Genomic DNA, 13,317 nt, shown 5'->3' with positions numbered 1-13,317 from the left:
TACGGATCTCCGTGCCGGCACGTTCACAGGAGCTCAGTCCGTCAGTTCACCTGATGATGGCGACATGTATGATCGCCGAAATATTGTGCCCGTTGGACACTGTAGACCGGCAGCACACCCGTGGATATTTTGACTAAAACATTCATATTTCTTTACGTACTACACGAATATGCAATAAAAAATGGGGTTCTTATTTTAAAAAAAAAAAGTTGATATCCGTTTGACCTGTGGCAGCGCCATCTAGCGGGCCAACCATAGAGCCATCTGGTTTTCCCCTTCAAGCTAGACGAGTTTCGTTCTTTGTAGTTTTTTCATTTGATGCTTATTTCGTGAGATATTTAGCCCGGTCACTATCAATGGACCACTCTGTATAATGCCCGCCAATCCATGCTTCCTCGTCTGTGGGCGATGTCGTAAACATGCCTTAGAGAACCGTTTGTGGAATAACAACATTGACAATGTACCCACCAGTCCCTTAATTTCTACCTCCGGCCACAGCTGCACAAAATTTTCAAGGATTCTCCAAATCTCAACCAATACATTCGTGGTATAGAGGTGTGATATATGATTACTTACTACAGGTGGCATGGCATACGCAAGCTGATTGTTCTTTACCAATAAATGTCTGTAAAACAGCGAAATTCTGAAATATTATCGGTGAATAAGAAAGAAAATGTTAGAAATGAAAGATGCGGCGCTGAAAGGAAGTGATTACACAGTAAGAAACAATGGAAACTCAGGATTTTATATCCCATCGTATCATTAGATGCTGAGGAGCAGCTCGGACTGGGGTCAGATGGGGCAAAAGTCGGCAGTGCTTTTTCAGTGGATCCATCCTTGCATTTGCCTTTAGGACTTTCTTTAGAAATAACAAGGAAAACGGTAATCGGAATAGACCTACAGAGATTTAAAACATGATCCTCCAAAAGAAACGTCGAATATCTGTCACTATACAACATCGTTCGATATGCGTTCATAATGAATTGTTTGTAATTACCGTGATCTTAGCGTTATTTAATTGGTGTTGTTCATCTTAGTACCTCTAGCGGTCAACTGTAGACGATGTCCCAAAGATATGTCGACTAAGGTAATCCGACAACCGAAATGGGATTTTAGAGAGACAATAGGAGGCTGAGGTTTAAGTGCTGAATTAGTTTGAGGAAACGAACCATTCTTCCCACCGCCGGAGTCCTTTCGTAGTTTTTTAATGTACGTCGGTGATTACAAACCACACTTCCTTATTTGAATCATACAACCGATTTACATTCAGCTAGAATAATATTCAAGTATGTTCAGTATTAATCGAATTGACAGCACGTGTATAAAATGACGACTTTCGTTGTTGATAGATGCACTAAAATTTTTCCTTTCTACTTTATCAGTTTTATTATATGGCTCCTCCCCCTTATTCATGACCACGCAAAATAGGGAAAATATGATCCGTAACAGCATCGAAATCGGTTTTGTGAATAAACTGCAACTCAAACGGTACCCAACGTCTCCCTTTCTCTTTTCCTACTCTCCTCTCACCCGCTCTTGCCTATCTGAGTGACTTAAAAATGCCAGGAATAATAATAATAAAAAAAAGCTGGAAATGGAAAATTCGTGCGAAAATTTAAAAAAAAAAAACAGAGTTCGTATTTGTTTGGGATATGCGTGCAGCCTGCGTGACTACCGAATGTGACATGTCTAGGTGAATTACGTGCCTAAAATGTTGCTGCAAATTAAATATTGACATTCTGTTTACTGGATATATGAGCGCATCCTGCGTGGCTGTCAGATCTTCTGTGCCACATGTCAGGATCAACTGTGTGGCTTAAGAATGGCGAAAAAAAAACCAGAAAAACAGGTGGGTGGGGCATGCCCAATTGATTGAGGGCGATGAACACAGCTAGATTTTTCCTCCCACTCCCTTCTCTCTCTCTCTCTCTCTCTCTCTCTCTCTCTCTCTCTCTCGTCCGTTCGCCACAGTGGAAGGTTCAGCATCATGAAGCGTCATCACAGGTTAGCTATTAAATCCCGACAGAACAAAGAGAATATGAAGTCGTCTGTAAGTTCTACCATTTCTCTCCCTCTCTCAGTGCGTATGCATGTGTAATTTAGCGGTTACTTATGGTTTTGTACTAACAAAGGAACACCCCTCTGATAGCGATACGTTACAGCAGGACAGACACCTGTTCGCTGCACCGTCGCTCGTCAAGTCGTAACAGCAGCACACAGACTGGATACCTAATTAATCGGATCAGCCAATCGAGATTCCGGTGTCTGCGCAGCATCACGCAGAAGGGCTACATGAAATGTGGGATCAGGAGACACAACCGTTCGAGTTTTCTTAACCCGCCAAACCATGACCAAGTGTTCGCCAAATTATACTCGTATAATTTGACTATCAGGGAATCGAAACGTGTAAATGTGGCCACAGATACTGACAGAGACTGTCGTGTACTCATACAAATTGAGAGTTTTAAATATTGCATTAAAATACAGTATTCAAGGCTTGAGTGGGACTCTTTGTGTGCATGATGTTCACCTATGCTCATATGATGAGGAACACATCCCATCCCATACTACTATTAACATTTGCTTCTTTCTGAGGAAGGGATCGATCATAGATAAGTAAGGGGATGCACCAATCGCGGTAACACTTTGCACACTCGTCCGTTTAATTTCGTCATTCAAGAGTTACGAACAGATTATTATTATTATTTGTGTGTGTGTCGTCTGATTGGTTTGACGCCTCCCGCCACTATTTCCGCTACTGTTCCAACCTCTTCAGCTTAGAAAAGCAGTAGCACCCTACATCCACAATTATTTGCTGGATGGATTCCAGTCTCTGTCTTCCCCCTTCGAGTTTCACCCTCGACACTTCCCTCTAGTACCAGGGAGATTATTCCCTGTTGTCGTAACACACGTAATATCACCTCGTTGCTTCTTCTTGTCAGTATCTGGTTCTTCAGGCAACCTCCTGATTCCTTATTTTATCATTCAATCTAAATTTCTATACTGTTTTGAAGCACAACATCTCAAAAGCTTCCATTCTTCTTTGTTCCGGTTCCCAGTGTCCATGATTCACTGTCACGAATGCTGTGCTACATTCTCAGGAATTTCTTCCTCAAAGTAAGGCCTAGGTTCAATACCATTAGACTTCTCATGGCCAAGAATGCCCTTTTGACTGAGCTAGTATGCTTTTTATTTTCTCCTTGCTTTGTCCATCGTAGGTTGTTTGCATCCTAGGTACAAGGATTCCGTAACCTCGTCCACTTCGTGATCGTCTTAGTGGCAGGAATAACAGCGTTGATCACTGTCGCTGTCACTGCATTAATAAGATCGTAAATGATGTGAAAATGTTGAAAATAAAATGTTAATTACGACGTGACAGCAGTTTGACAGTTCCATTCTTGCGCTAAATGTTTACCATTGCTTCTTCGATACATAAACGTAATAACAGGGGAGAAAGATTGTATCCCTGTCTTACACCCTTATAATCCGAACATTTAGTTCTTGATATTCCAGTCTTATTGTCCTGTCTTGGTTCTTGTACATACTGTATATTACCCGTCTTTTTCTACAGCTTGGTCCTATTTCTCTCAGAATTTCGAACATCTAGCTCCTTGTTACATTGTCGAACGCTTATCTCAAACCTTGACTAATCTTTCCTTAATAATTTTGTATCCTACAGCCTTCCATACTGACTCTTCTGTACGATTCTCTTAAACTTCTGTCTATTCTTCACCATTACTATAAATTCTATGAACTTATCCTGATTTACCTTCAGTCTTGCTTCCACTAACAAACGCATCAGAAGTGCTTTCATGACCCCTTTACCTTCCCTAAAGCCTAACTGATATACAGTCCACACACCAACTTGAATAGTCGTTTGGTCCCTCCCCCCTCCTCATCCTTTCCCCCTCTCATTCCCCCATGGCTACAATGATGTTAGATGGAACGTTAGCTATCCATTTTATCTTCTCTGATCCGAAGTCTTCCAGAGCTCTTAGAAGAATATGACTCTAATACCGGATCCTCAATGTCTTCCATATCGACTATGATGTCTTCATCTGTCACGACATCAAACAAGTCGTCTCCCTGATGTATGACTTCAATGTTCTCTTTCCATGTATCCACTCTCCACTCTGCGTTTTACAGTGGAATTCCCATTCCACTCTTAATGTTCATACCCTTGCTTTTTATTTCACCGAAATGCTGATTCGGTCGTTCCGATCTATCTCGATTTCTTCACACTCTTCCAGCAGACATTTCGCCTTGTCCGCCCTTCACTTTCTAGGTGATTTTTATTCCTGTCTTTCCCTCACACTTTTGTACTACCATTCCTCGTCGATCAATTGAAGTATTTCTTCTATTATCCGTAGTTTCTTCGAAATTTCTATTTAGGCAACTACTTTTGTCTGTCCAGTAGTTGTAATTGCCCTTTTTTAGAAGTGTGTACTCCTCTCCGTCTGAATTGTCTCCTCTGATACTCCTTATCGCAATATCAATATCCGTAAAGAACTCAAAGCGCGTCTCACCTTTCCTCAGTAATTTAGTGTCCCACAACCTTCCACATTGATTCTTCTGTACGATTCTCTTAAACGTCAGTCTACTCTACACCATTACTAAACTATAATCCATATCTTACCATCCAATATCTGATTTCAGAATCTCTGTCTGACCATGATGTAATCTAACTGGAGTCTTCTCGGGTCTCTTATTAAAAAATGATTTGCTTTTCAGTATCGTCATATACTTTCTTTAACTTTTTATGTTCTACTTGCGACGTCGGCTTGTGTTGGGCTTGACTTGCTGTAGAATCTGTTGAGAATAGCTGTATCACTAAAGTGTTCACAGTAACTGACTCTCTGCTCTACTTTCCTATTCGTAAGTAAATCTATTCCCATTATATCACTTTCTGTTCCTGTTAATTTTACTCGATAGTCGACTGACCAGATATCCTAATCTTCTTTCGATTTCACCTTCACTGCCTTTCGTTATATGCAGGATGAGCCTTTGCAGTTCCCTTTTCAGAAATTCTAGCTTTCCTCCATCGTTGAGATTTGTGACATTCCATGTTCCGACGCATTTGTAATTTTGAAAGACAATAATATTGTACTACAAAACCCTAGAGTGGTTGAACCAGTATTTTACCGCCAAAAAGGTCATCTGATCTGAGTAGGTACATATAATCACCGCTTGCTACTGTTTGATGTACATGGGCAGTCTTTCCACTTGGTAAGAAACGTCATTTCATAATAAGCACATTCTTCATTTTTGCAACCTGTTATTCGAGAGCGTAATTGTCGTTACAGTACCATATATCTCTTCTACATGGTCAGTGCACATGGTAGTGGTGGTAGAAACGAAGATTATTCTGGACACAATTTACGTCTTCACGAAGGTGGAACGGAATTGTAGGTAAGAGGCCCTAGATGTCGTGCCTGTGATTTGCAGCTATCTGCCTGGTACTCACATGTCGATCTGAGAGTCATTAGAACATCCACATATGGAATTCCCGGGCAGTTGATCGACACTGTGTGCACAACAACTGATCAATAGCATCTGGACGTCTACTAGTGGACATTAATATGGGGTATGTCTACCAGCCGAAAAAAACACAGTCTCCTGTTGCATTCGAGTGGAAAGGATGGTTGTCGTCAAACCTATGTATTGACCATTGTGGTCATTTCGTGAGACGTATGTGGGATGAAGTGATACACTGCCCGAAATGAGCTGTGCCATTAGGATTCCTTAAAATTATCATCCACAAAGTTGCGAAGGTAAAAAGTATAGATAAGTGCAAGAACTACCGCACAACCAGTTTAATACCTCTTGCATCAAAATTACTGAAAAGAATAGTATGCAGAAGAATGAAATTGAAATTTGAGAGTCTGCTAGATAACAATCAGCTTGACTTTAGGCTAGGTAAAGGCACAAGGACACATTTCTGACGTTGTGGTTGATGACGGGAGCAAGATAAAAGAAAAATCAGGACACGTGGATAGCATCTGTCTACCTGTAAAACCGTTCGACAATGTAAAATGGAGCAAGATGACCGAAATTGCGAGAAAAATAGGAGTAATATCTAGGAAACGATGGGTAATATACAATATGTGCAAGACCGAAGAGGGAATAATAAGACTGGAACACCAAGAGGTGCTCAGTTTAAAATAGGTGTAAGGGAGGGACGTAGTCTTTCGCCGCTACTTCATTATCCATATACAGAAGAAGCAATGATAGAAATGAAAGAAAGGTTCCGAAGTGTAATTAAAATGACATTGCTATTCTGAGATAAAGAAAGGAAGAATAAATTTCCGGATATGTTACATAGACTGAATAGTCTCATGAGTACAGAATACGAGTTGAGAGTAAACTGAAGAAGGACTAAAGTAATGAGAAATAGTAAAATGAGAATAGGTAAAAGCTTAATGCCAAATTGATGATCACGTAGTAGACGAAATTAAGGAATGCTGCTACCTTGGAAGCAAAATAACCCAAGACGGTCAAAGCAAGGAGGGCTTAAAAAGCAGTCTACCATAGGCAAATAGGGCGTTACTGGCCAGACGAGGTCTATTAGTGTCATACGTAGGCCTTAAAATGAGTAAGAAGCTTCTAAGGATGTACTTTTGGAGCACACCATGGTATGGCAGTGAAACATGGACTGTAGGAAAACCCGTGCAGAGAAAGGAAACGTTTGAGATGTGGTGCTACAGAGGAATGTTGAAGGTTCTGTAGACTAATAAGGTACGGAAAGAGGAGGGTCTCCGCAGTATCGGCGAAGAAAGGATCAAATGAGAAGCACTGAAAAGAAGAATGGACAGGATGATTGGAAATACTTTGAGACATCAAGAAAGAAATTCCATGAAGCTAGACGGAGTTGTAGAGGGTGAAAACTGTAAATGAAGGCACCGTGTGGTGTACATCCAATAAATAATTTAAGAGACTTGGTTCAAGAGCAGCTCCGAGATCAATAATCCGGCTCAGGAGAGGAAAAAGAAAAAAAAAGAATAAAAAACATGCCCTAGATAGGTCGACGGAATAGTAGATTACACCATGACTTTAAGATAACATGGCTATCTGCGTTCATACGCCCACTAATACCCTACCCACGTACATCGACAGTGCAGTGCGTATGCAGATGTGCTCTTATTTACATGATTGCCTCATGAGACAGTGAATACAGAATTACTCATTATGTAAATAAGTGCAAGGAGCATAGAATATGTAACGAGATACAAAGAAAGTTTGACAGACGACCGAAGGCAAGAAACTTACGCATGGGGATTTGAACAGCCATCCTCCCAAATACGTAGAAAGGAAGGAAGATAATTGTTTAACGTCACGGATTGTTTCAACGATGGTGAAGCGAGATGCCGTGCCCGTTCAAAGGAATCATCCTGGCATTTGCCGGGAACGATTTAGGGAAACACGATTATAAGAAATTGTCCTCGGCAATGCGAGGCCAGTGTGCTTACCACTGCGTCATCTCTTACAACCGCCCAAAGTAGCCTATTAGTTAAGATAATAGACGCCAAATTGATTAACATGTGGATTAAACTGTACAAACGTACCAAGAGCCCTGTGAGTGATTGTATATTTCGAGAGATAAATAAGAAATACAGTTAATAACAAAAAACCACATTCCCGAGTAACGTCAGATGAAATGTATAAATCCACTAGATAGACATCGTAGAAAATGAAAGGTACGTAAGGGTGATAAAGTTGCAGTAGAAATGGTTCAAGTTACAGGCCAGACAGTACAAAAGGAATTTGTAAGGTTCTGTGTAGAATATCGACACAGAAAGATAACATTCCAATACTGTAACTATTACACATACCGCAATGGATTCCGAAAACATCGATCATTTGAAACGCAACTCTCACTTTTCTCATGAAACATCCTGAAAGCCATGGCTCATGGTAGATGCAGATTTTCTCGACTTCCAAAAAGCATATGACTTTGTACCACACCAACGCTTATTGTTAAAAGGGCGGTCGTATGGGGAATCAACAGAAATTTGTGACTGGGTTTAGGATTTATTGGTAGAAAAGTCAATTCGTGTTACGTTTTTTTGGAAGGAGAGTCATCGACGGATGTAGGAGTAACTTTGGGTATGCCCCAGGAAAGTGTGTTGGGTCCCTGCTGTTCTTGTTATACGTTTATGATTTTGAAGACCGTATTAGCTCAGACCTCTCGCAGATGACGCAGTTGTCTAAAATGACGGACTACAAAACTGTTCCGATCTTGGTAAGACTTCAAAGCGATGTAAAGATTGGAAACTTAATTTAAATATTCAGAAATATGAACATGTGCGCATCGAAAAAGTAAAAAGCGTAGTATCCTATGACTACGGTACCAAAGCTAGACTTCGTCAGTTTATACAAATATCTGCGTGTAACACCTCGCGGGGATATGAAATGAAACGATCCTTTATACTCAATGTTCGGTAAAGCAAATAGCAGACTTTGGTTCATTGACAAAATACTAAGAAAATTTAATGTCTACGAAGGAGAGTGCCTAAAATCACTCGTGAAACCCATCTTAGGGTATTAATTGGGACACTCGTACCAAACAGGAGTAACAGGGGATATTGAACGTACACAGAGTAGGGCAGCACGAATGGTCGCATTTTCGCTAGTACCCTGGGAGAGTGCCAGAAATGCTGAACAAAATAAACTGTCAAACACTTCAAGAGAGACGCAAAGTTTACTCAGGAATCATCTTGCAAGCTAAGAAGCCGCTTCAGCTACATTTCATCTGTCTTCATCAGATCACAACCGGCTTCGTGGGTCTGAAAACCACATCCTCGTTTGATATTTCTGTAACAATGAATCACAAATGAATAACAGACCGTAAACTGCCCTCAAACATGAAGGAACTTTAAAAAATCTTTTAAACATGTGAGTTTGAGAAAATTGTGCTCACCTAACTAAGTCAGAAGACGAGCCCCGAACATGGAACGCAACTTTCATCGTCAGACCAAACCAAAAATCTCCTAAACGGTGGTAGGTCAATAAATCAAAATCAGCCGGACGCTGGATCTATGTCCAACATGGTTGGTGCAGCCTAACCAGATTACATAATGGTAATCCTCTGGTAACGTGACGATACATAAAAACCATGTAAACACCAGCTGAGAGGCTAGTTTAAATAACAACTGCTTTTCAACTGTGCGTGAAATTTATGGGACTTAACTGCTAAGGTCATCAGTCCTTAAGCTTGCACACTACTTAACCTAAATTATCCTAAGGACAAACACACACACCCATGCCCGAGGGAGGACTCGAACCTCCGCCGGGACCAGCCGCACAGTCCATGACTGCAGCTCCCTAGACCGCTCGGCTAATCCCGCGCGGCTTTAAATAACAAAGGGGAAGCTATCAGCGAAAATTTTTTTCCATGGTAGTGGGTACTTTAGGGTCTGCTACTTCTTCAGATTCACTGTTAAACAGAGGATCTGGTTTTCAGTACCACGAAGCCGGTTGCGATCTGATAATAAAATGATTAAATAAAGGTGAAGCGGCTTGTTGATCCACAAGAGAATTAGCCACAGCTGTTGTTGCCGTGTCTACAAGGTTTTCTACATGCCTAGAAAGCCCTCTTAAAAAGTCTCCACTACCAGCTTTAAACGATAAATCTAAGAATATATTATAACCCCGCACGTGTCGATCCTGTAAGAATCGTAAGGACAAGGCTAATTAAATACAGAGCGCACGGATGAACTAAAACTCTCATTCTCCTCATGTGACATTCAAAGTGGAATGGGAAGAATCCATAACGACTGATTCAGTGGAAAGAATCCCCTGTCATGCACATAACAGTAGCTTGCAAAATATGAGTGAAGGTGTATATGTAGGAACAACTGAGATGCTCAAGATTTTCTGCAATATAGGGACCGGCGAGCTCAGCTGCAGTGGTGGTTCGTGCAACTGTGAAGTTGGAAGCCACAATGCCAGTAGTCCACCACCCAGAACAGGTTACCACTGAAGGGATAAGTGGTTGCCTCTTAGTCGTCCCACTTGTTGTCAAGAAAATAACATTGTTACCCCATTGATGTATTACTTAGTACTACAGTAGTCGTGAAGATGTCCAGAGAGGTCAAGGAAAAGGATCCGTCCAGCACGCAGCTCGTGATCACAGGCAGTCGTCGGTGTCCTGCTGGCGAGGAAGCACTGACGCCATAGGCAATGCAAGGTCATTGACACCAACAAGACTGCGTACCGCAGACATGCTGCCTATAGCAGCCAGGTAGCCTCATAGGATGAACGCCGTGCCCTGTGGGACAACGCCGTGGACCCAGTGTAGAAGAAGCGAGTCGGTACATCACTGTCAGCCTAGACAAGTGGAATCAGTGCTTCCTCGCCAGCAGGACACCGACGACTGCCTGTGATCACGAGCTCCGTGCTGAATGGAGCATCTTCCTTGACCTCTCTGGGCATCTTCACGACTACTGTAGTGCTAAGTCATACATCAATGGTTTAACAATGCTATTTTCTTAACAAGTCGGACGACTAATCGGCAACCACACATCCCTTCACTGGTACCCTGTTTTGAGTGGTGCACTACTAGCATCGTGACTTCCAACTACACAGTTCCACCACCCACCACTCCAGATGAGCTCACCGGTCCCTGTATTGCAAAACATCTTGAACATCACAGTTGTGGCAAGGAGTTCGTCAGCACAGACGATAGAGGTTGAAGAGCTGCAAGGTCTCAGGCTTTCGGCGCCTGGGAAGGATGAATGTCAGTAATTTTCAGTATTAGCTCTAATTTATGGAATTTTCTCGTCGTGGTCATTTCGCGAATTGTATGTGTGAGGAAGTAATACGTCGGTCGAGTGTTCCCGAGAAGCGTACTCTCGAAATTTCAGTAGTAAATCTTTCCGTGACGCACAACGCCTCTCTTGTAATGGCTGCCACTGGAGTTTGTTCAGCATCTCTGTAATGCTCTCGCACCTACTAAACGATCCCGTGACGAAACACCCCTCTCTTCTTTGGATATTCTGTTAAGGATTTTATATTCGTGAACAGTGCTCAAGAATCAGTTGAACAAGCAGGCTACTCCTTTTGTGATTGATCTACATTCCAGTAAGATTCTTCGTATGAGTCTCATCTGGCGTCTTCTTATCCTACTGTTTGTAATATATGGTTATTCCACCTAACATCGCTCCTGATAACTACTCCTAAATATTTTACAGTAGATTCTGTTTCCCGCTGTTTGTCATCAATGCATCAATGCTGTAATTGTGCAGTAGTAGATTTGTTGCCCTGTGTATGCACAGTATGTTACATTTATTCACTTTCAGTGTCAGACCCTGACCTTTCATCTAACTTCTGCATGTACTTCTGCAAACCGATAATGTCTTCGGCGTTGATACTGTCTTATAGACGACCGCATCATCTGAAAACTGCAGCGTCTTGAAGAGATTCCGACGCTTTCTGCTAGATCATTTATAAACAATGCAAAATCTGTACTATCACACTTGCTTGGGATACTCCGCAAATTACTTTCATTTTGTTCCGTTAAGGGCGACCCCAAGGGAGTCTTGAATCCAGTTGGAAATCTGGCGCGATACTAGACAAATACGTTTCTCTTTTTCTGTTTTTTTTTTTTGGGGGGGGGGTTTCAATAATCGGCTTTGCGGGACAGCGTCAAATGCCTTCTATAAACCAAGGAAAACGGCATCAACCCGAGCACCTTTGTCACAGTGCTATCAGTCTCATCGAGGAAAAGAGCGAGGTGAGGCTCCCAAGATCTGTTTTCGGAGTCAACGTTGATTTTCACATATGAGATTTTCGTTCTCCAAATCGTCATACTTCTTAAGCATAAAACATGTTCCATAATTCGAAAACCGATTGAATCATATTATGTGCGTTTATTCTACGACTCTTGAAAACGGGAATGACCTGCCTAATTTTCCAGTCATTAGGTACGCTTTGTTACTCCAGCGATTTACAATACATTGCTGCGGAAAGTGGTGCAAGTTCTTTCACATAATCTTTGTAGAATTTTATAAGTATTGTATCTGGTACAGATGCCTTTCCACTACCAAGCGTTTGTAGCTACTTTTCTACTCCTTGACTGGTATCTCAATATCTGCCTCTTCGACGTTCATATGGCGTTTAAGTAAATCTTGCCGCATCGGTGACAGTGGTCGCTGCACCAGGAAGTTGCTCATGGTGTAACTCCCATTTGCCGGCCTGATTCCCTATCTTCTAGCGTTTAGTGAGGAAGATGTATCAGTTTCACTCAGCTGAGCTGAATAAATTATCTCAACGCAGCGCGCCACCCTCCATCAGAGAACCTAGCTTCTGGATTTCTGTTCATGGCAATTCTGAAAAATCTCGACAGTGTCAAAGCCGTGACGTGGATGCGCCTGACACCACTTGTTACATGGGGAAGAAGCCACTTGCTACGGCTTCTGCACCACTTGTTTCGCATCTTGCGTTACTTGTTAGCAGCAGACACAGTGGTTGCGCCAAAGACTGAGACGACGTGGAGTTTTACAATTATTTATTGGACTTTCTTTACAATTTCTCCCTCGTCGTTGCTGCCCAGCCCTGCGGATCCCTCCGCCTGGCTGCTGCTGTGTAGATTCTCCGACAATGCGCGCAACGCACCGCTGATCGCACTCGGGGCATCAGGCCACCAGTGCTCTGCTGAAGCCAGGGTGCTCTGTGGTTGAGATGAACTCGTCGCCGCTCGGCGCCCCAGTACGTGAGGTCAGCTGCCAACGCCTGCTGCACCGGCGGCTGAGAAGCCGCCAGTCGCGATGTCCGCGGGGTCCCGTCATGGACGGCCCACGCGCCCTGGGACCGGGTTACCGTGAAGTCCGGGCGTCAGTCCCCGGCGGCGCCTCTGACCATGACCGCGCTGCGGCAGGTCCTGCTGGAAGTTCTCGCTGTAGTTAGTCAGCCATGGTGCCGACCGGAGTCGGGCCGACTTCCAGAGCTGAAGTTGACATCTGGCTGAACGGATGACTCCTACGAGCTGGAACAGACTTTCGGAATCGTCGCCTACGAAGATTGAACATTCGGACACGGATCACGTCCGTCCTCAGATCCGAACTGCTTCCTAATGGCTTCTGTCTGTTGCTGACTGCGCTCCACTATTTATATCTGGCAGGAGGACGTTTTTTACCTTCGGTGGTAGCTTTTTGTTATTACTCCCGGAGTATATTGCAGCGTAGCTTAGTTTGCTGGCCTCACTTCCCCTTACTCAGCACTCCCCAGGCTTCGCTCGGCGCTCGGTCTGTGTGCGTCCTTGCCTCAGCTTGTTGGTAGACTGCTGCTGTCAGTAAGGCTATCTGTGCCGCCCTTACTTCG

Source organism: Schistocerca americana, chromosome 1, assembly GCF_021461395.2.
Source record: "Schistocerca americana isolate TAMUIC-IGC-003095 chromosome 1, iqSchAmer2.1, whole genome shotgun sequence".
Taxonomy (NCBI): Eukaryota; Metazoa; Arthropoda; class Insecta; order Orthoptera; family Acrididae; genus Schistocerca; species Schistocerca americana.
Note: the sequence above shows the minus strand (reverse complement) of the source record.